General features: G+C 37.2%; 1 pseudogene; it reads left to right on the top strand.

The window, feature by feature from the left end:
* Window positions 1–2,390: 2,390 nt before the first annotated feature.
* On the top strand, window positions 2,391–4,151 carry LOC148217157 (uncharacterized; annotated as a pseudogene).
* The last annotated feature ends 4,734 nt before the right edge of the window (window positions 4,152–8,885 follow it).

Below are 8,885 nucleotides of genomic sequence, written 5' to 3'. Positions count from 1 at the left end.
TTAAAAATAAAAGTGATGAAATGACTTAGGATGAAACTGCTGGAAGGATTAGTTACTCTTAGAGTTACTTTTACAGGAAGTATGAAAAAGGATGCTTGGTGGAAAGATATAGTGGTTGTGATGGTAGGTGGGAATGACCTTGGGTTGCTGCAGGTCTTAAGAGTGGTTGATGATGGAAATACAGCTTGCACAGATACATGAAGTGCTCAGTGAGCAGGGAGCTAAGATAAGAATGATGATATCCTCTTGGTTGTTTAATGTATTTATGGATGAATGTATAAGGAATGTTTCTGGTGATATTAGAGATGTGTTGGTTGGGACCATGAATATATGTTTATTTTTATATACAGATGATGCCATTTTGTTGGCTGAAAACCTGAATGATTCACAACGAATGCTAAATTGTATGATGCAATAAGAAGTATGGATCTGAACATCAATGGATCAAAGACCAAGATAGCTGACTTGATGGGAAAAGTAGTGAATTATTGCAGGTTGTGCATAAATGGCAAAAATTAGACCAGGCAACGTCCCATAAAGATGGGGAAATGAATGGAGAAATGTTAAGAGTGCAGATGTTGATAGAAAGGTAGTAGGGGGTAATGGTATTTTATAAGGAATGAATGTTTATCAAAAGAAGTGAACCTATATATGAATGTTCTTCTGCCTATTCTGTTATATGGAAATGAGGGTTGGGTATATCAGGAGAAACATAGAAGCAAGTTGAATGCACTGGGAATGAGATATTTTAAAAATGTTTGTGGTAAATGAAGAAGCATTACAGTTGAATATTTGGAAAGTAAGGTCTGTATAGGGAGCTGCTGTCATCTGCATCTACGGCAGCAGTTTCCTACATTGGCCTTACCTCCCAAATGTAATAAATGGACAGTTGATTTTATTGACTATTTATGAATGTAATTGTATTGGGATGCTGGATTTTATGCATTGACAGCTGCCTGGACATTTTGATTGGGGCAATATATACTTTAAAAAATTAAAATAAAAATGGGTTATCATATATAAAAAATCATTATTATATATAAAAATAACATTAAAAGAAAAAGAAGAAAAAAGAAAAAATTAGCACCGAACTGTGTCAATAACTTATTGGCCATTTGTGGACAGAGTTCATATATAATGTAACACAATTTTGCTATTTCTAAATAGAGTTATCTCAGTCGTCTAACAGATAGTATAAATAAAAATTATCACAATGCTCTGGAAATATAGTTAAAAGAAATGATGGCGAATGTCCCTATAAAACTGACAGTAAAGAAGAGCATGGCCTTGGTTTCTATTACACCCATGCTGCAGGGACAACACTGTGCTTCAGAAGGAATTTTCTTATATTCCCTTCCAAAACAGCTGTGGGGAGGGTATTAAAATGAACTAGTTAAAGCGCTCTTAATTTAGGGGTTGAAATTTGGTATAAGTATGAAACTGCTTTAGGAGCTAAAATTGGATTATTTATAAATATATCCTATGGGAGGGCAATGACCTTCTATGTCTAAAATCCATTGTCTTAAGGCTAATTTAGCTGATCTGGCCCTAATGGTGAAATAGCATCACTGGAAAAGCTGTAATGGCTCAATTTCTTTTGGATTGCTTTTTCCAGGAGGATTTTAAATTGTATGTGGACTGGTCCAACAGGATTGTGGAGTAGTGTCAGCCAGTAAATTAAAATATTTATCCAAAGACTGGACTCAAGTATACTGATTTCTGCATTTTCCCAAAGTACTGTGTATGGGACACTACAAGTAACCTGGAAGATGCTTCTTAAACATTTAGTTAGGACTGTCTTAGTAGCCATGTTGTTATATAGTCCTAGCTGAGGCCCAGATAGCAGTTGTGCTCTGGCTTTAACTGCAAACAATTGCAGCAGGTATAAACTGTGCTCCTTGGACAAAAATAATAAGCTTGGATGGCTGATGCTGTTTTCTGTGCATTTTGGGATGCATAATCTAAGTGAGCATTTTGGCTTCCAGAAGCTTGAAAAGCTACACCTAAATACTTAAAGATCTTAATTTTTAATGGTGTATCCCCCTAACTTCCAGCTTTGTTGTTTCAGGCTTTTGGAGAATGTAAGGATCTTGGTTTTGACAAGGTTTATTGTTAATGTCTCCTCATTACAGTACTTGATCACTGATCCCAAAGCTCTTCTAAGACCTGAGAAGTCAAGGACAAAATTATTGCATCATCAGTGTATAGTAATATACAGTAAAACCTTGGATTGCAAATAACTTGATCTGCGAGTGTTCCGCAAGACAAGCAAACATTTCTAATAAATTTTAACTTGATAAATGAGCAATGTCTTGCAATACGAGTAGTATGTGATGCCAAATGTCACATGATCATAACAAGCCAATGGTTCTTCTCTCTCTCTCTCTACAATGGCCCCCATGCAGAAAAAGGTTGAAAAGAAAGGCTGTAAGAAGAAGGAGTTGATTACAGTGGAAGTTAAGAAGGAAATCATCAAGAAGTATGAACGAGGTATGCGAGTGGCCAAAATTGCAAGGTTTTATAAGAAGTCTATGTCGACCATTTGCACAATATTAAAGAAGAAAGAAGGAATAAGGGGGCTAGATGCAGCAAAAGGAGTCATGAGAATATCAAAGCAACGGCCACGTGTTCTGGAAGATGTAGAAAAGTTGCTTCTGGTTTGGATAAACGAGAAGCAACTAGCAGGTGATACTGTGACTGAGAACTTTATCTGCGAGAAGGCAAAGGCCTTGTACACCGACCTCATAAGTAAACTGCAAGGTACGTCAACAGAAAACGAAGAAGGCTTCAAGGCAAGCAGGGGATGGTTTGATAACTTTAAGAGGAGAAATGGCATCCATAGTGTTGTGAGGCATGGAGAGGCTGCGAGTTCGGACACTAAGGCAGCTGAGGCATTCACTACCGAGTTCCAAAAGCTCATGGTTTCCGAGTGTTACCTGCCAGAGCAAGTTTTCAACTGCGATGAGACGGGGCTTTTTTGGAAAAAGATGCCAAAGAGGACCTACATTACAGAAGAAGAGAATGCAATGTCTGGTCACAAGCCCATGAAAGACCATCTCACCCTCTTGTTTTGTGCTAATGCAAGCGGGGATTTCAAAGTCAAGCCCCTGCTCGTATATCATTCCGAGAATCCATGAGCCTTCAAGAAATACAAGGTGCAGAAGAGCCAGTTAAACGTTATGTGGAGGTCCAACAGCAAGGCTTGGGTCACTCGTATCTTGTTTGTTAAGTGGATCAACGAGGTCTTTGGTCCTGCAGTGAAGAAATACCTTTTAGAAAAGAATCTGCCACTCAAAGCCTTGCTGGTTATGGATAATGCTCCTGCTCATCCTCCAGGCCTTGAGGACGACTTACTGGAGAAATTCGAGTTCATTAAGGTCAAGTTCCTTCCTCCCAACACCACTACAATCCTCCAGCCCATGGATCAGCAGGTCATTTTGAACTTTAAAAAGCTTTACACCAAAGCACTATTTCAGCAATGCTTCGAGGTGACCGAAGGAACAAACCTTACCCTCTGAGAGTTTTGGAAAAACCATTTCCACATCGTGAACTGCCTCAAGATCATTGATAAAGCCTGGGATGGAGTCACCAAGAGAACCCTCAATTCTGCCTGGAGAAAACTGTGGCCTGATTGCGTTCTTGGACATGACTTAGAGGGGCTTGCTCATGAACAGGAGCCGCCAGTAGTCGATTAAATTGTGTCCTTGGGGAAGACCATAGGACTGGAGGTGAATGAGGACGACATTCAAGAGCTGGTGGAGGAACATGGCCGGGAGCTGACCACCGACGAACTGATGGATCTGCATAGTGAGCAACAACAAGAGGTTATGGAGGAGATCTCGTCTGCAGAGGAGGAGAAAAAGGCGGAGGAATCCCTCACTTCAAATGAGATTAGGGAGATGCGTAAAATGTGGGAAACAGTGCAAAATTTTGTAGAAAAGCACCACCCGAATAAGGCTATAGCAGTGTGAGCGATGAATCTGTTTAATGACAACGCAATGTCACATTTCCGCGAAATCCTCAAAAGGAGGCAAAAACAAGTGTCCTTGGATAGGTTCCTTGTTAAAGTTGCACCAAAAGAAAAAGATTCCATTGAGCCAACAGATAGCAGTGATTCCGTTAGTGATAGTGAAAGTCGTCCTACACAATAACCCTCCTCTCTCTTGTCTTCCTCACACCAGCCACGAAGGTTTTCAAAGGTAAGTGCAGGTTAATTTGTTTTATTTTTCTTTATATTTTGAATTTTCTTTATTATTTTGTATTATATTACAGTATTGTAATCATTTTTATATGAATATTTTTGGGTTGTGGAACGAATCCTCTGAGTTTCCATTATTTCTTATGGGGAAATTCGCTTTGATATACAAGTGCTTTGGATTACAGACATGTTTCCAGAATGAATTATGTTCACAAACCATGGTTTTACTGTACTAATATGCCTATGGACTAGTTTGGGAAGATGGAAAGCAGATTTATTTAAGTAAGGAACCAGTGAATTTATATAATACTTAAATAAAACTAGGGCCAATACTCATCCATGTCTGATTCACCTCTTTACCAGTATTTCTTTGGTAATGTATCATTTGGTCATACAGAGAGAATTAATCAAATGGCAAAACAAATACATGAATGAGTCAAGAGGAACACTGAAGTTATGGTTGTGTAGAGTTGATGAAATCCTCAAAAAGAGAGCAGTGAGAAGCTTGAAGAACAAAAGTCAGTGTACAGTATGAATGATGGACACGGCAGAGGGAAGGCTGTTTTGCAAGGATAGAAAAGTATGGAGAGGTATAGTGGATAGATGGGTGTAAATTATATTTAGCTATATTTCCTTCTTTTCTTCTTCCCAAATTGTAAATTATGGAGCTGTGCAAAGAAATAAGATACAAAAAAGATGTTGTGAAGTGAGGCAAATTGCATCATCTTTGCTTTTTCATCAAAAAGAGTTGGATCTGTATCTCAAGGTGAATCTAAGCCATCTTGCATAGGCCTATCAAGCAAGCCTTAAGGAATGTCTGGCTCGGGAAAGATCTGTGAGCCTTTTAAATGCTTTGGAGTGCTAACCAATGTGTAGATAGAGATGATTTGGTAGACATAATATACAGACTAGAAAATCTTTTGACAAACTCCTTTATTAATACATCTGAGTGAATTTAATTATCATGCAATATATGATTTCTGGGTAGATTAGAATCTGCCTTAAAAAAGAAGCAGGGGTCCATTGTATAATAGCCAGTACTATTTAATTTGTAGGGATTACAGATAAGAAAGAGAATGGCCAGATTTGCAGATGACACTAACTTACTGATGATAATTGAAAATGTTAAGAGTTCCAAATAAGTGTTTCCAAATTGCTTCAATGGGTAAAATAGTGGAATCAAACCATAAAAATGATGGCCAATGTGCTGCACATATGAAAGCAAATTGCATGCTAGGATTATTACAGAAGAAAATTAAAGTAAATTTCACATGAAGCATTCAGTTCAAATGGTCCTCACAGAAATGGAAAATATGCAAAAAAGGGCAACCCAAATGATCAAGAAATTGTGCCATCTTTATTATGATGAAGAGCTTGAGTTATTTAAAGTAAGAAAAAAAGATAACTGAGGAGAGACATAATTAAGGTTTATAAAAGTGTGCATTATGTGGAAAGATGAAAGTTATCCATCTCACATAATATTGCATCATGGAGTAAGCTGGTAAAACCAATTAGCAATAGATTTAGGAAATCATAATTATCTCTTTATAAACTGCATAATTAATGTTATGAAAGTTGCAGCCCCAGGTGCTTGAGTTTGCCACTGTGATGAATTGGTGATGGCCAGGTTTTGAAATACAATTGGACAAATTGATGGGCATTAACTGTGATAGCTAAACCAAGGCTCCAGGTTTTGAGGCTGTATATACCTCTGATGTAAATTAGCAAACGTAACATTTACTTTAGTGAATAAAGACTTAAATGTAATATTTACTTTAATGGAAAGCCTTTTAAATTCTTTTCTTTTCCAGATGAATCAGCTCTATCTATCATCTATCTATCTATCTATCTATCTATCTATCTATCTATCTATCTATCTATCTATCTATCTCCTCTCTCTCTCTCTCTCTCTCTCTCTCTCTCTCTCCACCATTCAGATAATAAAAATAATAATGTACTAAACAATAAAACAACCTAGTTAAAAAGACTGTGCTTCTGTCACTGTGACCCAAGACTTGGGCAAATAGCTAGTCTTCACATGGAGCCAAAACAAACTCAACGTTGGCACCAGCCTGGCCTCCAAGAGGAGGGCATTCCATAATCAGGTTGCCAGAGCCAAGAAGGCATTCTCTCATGTCTTCACATTATATATTGATCCCACTGGTGGTATGCAGAGGTGAGTCCCTTGGCAGACCTTAATATTCAAGCAAGTATATTCCAGAGTGACAATCTCTCAAATATTAAAATCCCAAACTATTGATGGTCTTAATTGTCATACCCTGTACTCAAAACAGTCATACACTGACAGCCAATACAGTTCCTGTCTTGCTTAATAGCTGTCCATTAGGAGCCTGCAGATTAGGATCTAATGAAAGATTCACTGTTACTGATTAGTGAATGAGTCAGGCAAACATGCAAACCATTATTCCAAGCAGACAGGGCGTCAAGTGGCATTAGAATCATAGGGCCAAGGGAATGTAGAGGTCTTTTAGTTCCATCCCTACCCAGGGCAGAAATCCTCATACCAGCCAGGGCAAACAGCTGTCAACCTTTGCTTCAAAACCTCCAGTGATGGAACACTCATCACTCCAGGAGGCAGACTGTTTTGTTGCTTTCATGGTCAGGAAATTCCTCTAGATTCTTTTAGATCTCTCTTTGAAATGCTTCTACATCTTGGTTCTTAGTGTTATGAATACTAACTCAGACAATGTCTAGTCATGCAAACAGCTCAAAACAGGATCCCAGATTGATACAAAAATGCTGATTCGATTATTTTTGCAAATTTTAAAAATGCTTATACTTCTTTGTCTATTGGCTCTCTACTGTTAGTGTCTATACTCCAGTACCATGCCTTTCTTGGATCAGATTCAGATTCTGCAAAGCTGGGTTCCAGTGTTCTGGTTATCTTTTTTCCTACTTCAGATAGCTCCAGAATTCCTGCATCTGAGGCCCATCCTACATTATGTTTCTAAAATAAAAATAGCTATTGTGCTTTGTACTAGCTTCAGCTTCCATAACATATTTAAAATAGGGTTTAAGATAGACCTATATAAAATATATTACAATGATCTAAACAGAAAATTGTCAGTATATACAGCACTATGTCCAAAAGAAGTCCAGAAATTACCTTCAGCAGTGCATCTACTCATTGTAGGGAAAATGCAACTTATCTGGCAAGGCACTTTACAATTTCTGGAGCAATCAACAGAGCCTCCATCTTGAAGAGAGTTAGCTTCAGTTTATTGGTCTTCATCCAATTTTTATATCTCATAACTCCTGGGCTGCAGCTCTTCAGGCTGCATGGAAAATGTATAAATTTATCGGGGTGCTATCCCCAAGGTAATTTTTAAAAAATCCCCATAGAATACAGCTGCTTTTAAAAATCTGCTTTGAATACTCATCACTTTGTATCATCACAGTCAGTGTGTTTCATAGGTGAGCAGTAAGTCTAAATTTATGCTCTTTACAAGAAATACGTTGCAAGTATTTGAAAGATCTCTTACTCAAGACATCTGGAAATATTTGCTCTGCAGGCAACTTTCTTTAATGTGGTTGCTTTCTGAGTGCATTAGACTAAATTAAGGAGTTTTTTTTCCTCTTGGAGCTGATCATTATGGGGCACTGTTTTGGGGCAGTGGGATGGTAGATTAAATGATATTTAGTGTATTGTCAGGTTCAGCGAAAAATCTCTACAATTTTCACTGCAGATATAATTACATTTCTAAAGATTGTAACTCTTTACACTGCTTCTTTCACTTTTAACAATTTTAAACTTCTTTTTGTAGACTTACACAAAATCAGTTCAATTCATTTCAGTTAAACCTGTGTGTGCATAAAAGTACATAATACACAATACAGTTTGCATTTACAAAACAAAATCAGCTTGTCTAAATGCTAACTAAAATAATTCTAAACACCTAGATTTTAAACTGACTTTAAAAAAAAAATTTTTTTTTTTGGTGCCTTTGAGTCATTGTTGACTTCTGGCAACTGCCTGGACAAGTCCAGGCAGTTTTCTTGGCAAGATTTCGGAAGTGGTTTGCCATTGCCTGCTTCCTAGGGCTGAGAGAGATTGACTTGCCCAAGGTCATCCAGCTGGCTTTAAAGTTCTAAGATTAGAACTCATAGTCTACCAGTTTTCAGCTCAGTGCCTTTAACCACTGCACCAAACTGGGTCCCAGACTTCTTAATTATTAAATTTAATTTGAAAATAGGTAAAATACAATTGTCATATTTGGTATATACTTCAATATTCTTTATCATTTTGTTAATAGAATTGGCTATATTTGCAGATAATTCTCCAAACCATTTTTCCTTTACTATTGTACTTTTCCATTCTGACTTCCAAAACTGTATAGTAATATTTTGCTTACTTAATAAAGTAAAAAGTTAAAGAAAGCAACATATTAAGATGATTATTACCTTTACCTTATACTGTCACTTTGGATTAATCCTTGAAATTTAGTAGTATAAGGAACCTATCTGTTCCAGAACAGGCCTGTTGATATGAACAAGCTATTCAACTTTTGTCACTCTGAGATTTATAATCTTATTCTTGTTGTTTGCTTGTCTGCATGCTTGCAAAGGAAGCTTTCACTTTAAATAACATTTTACTAGGTCACTGTTTCCTTTCTTCTAATTAACACTCTCTAGCTCTATTTTTTGCAAAACAAACCTCATTCTAGCT

This window comes from Python bivittatus, unplaced genomic scaffold, assembly GCF_059951505.1.
Source record: "Python bivittatus isolate LINGU-HERP-01145 unplaced genomic scaffold, Pbiv_v1 ctg000020_np1212, whole genome shotgun sequence".
Lineage (NCBI taxonomy): Eukaryota > Metazoa > Chordata > Lepidosauria > Squamata > Pythonidae > Python > Python bivittatus.
The sequence above is the reverse complement of the archived record's forward strand: the minus strand, read 5'-3'. Positions and strand labels throughout refer to the sequence as shown.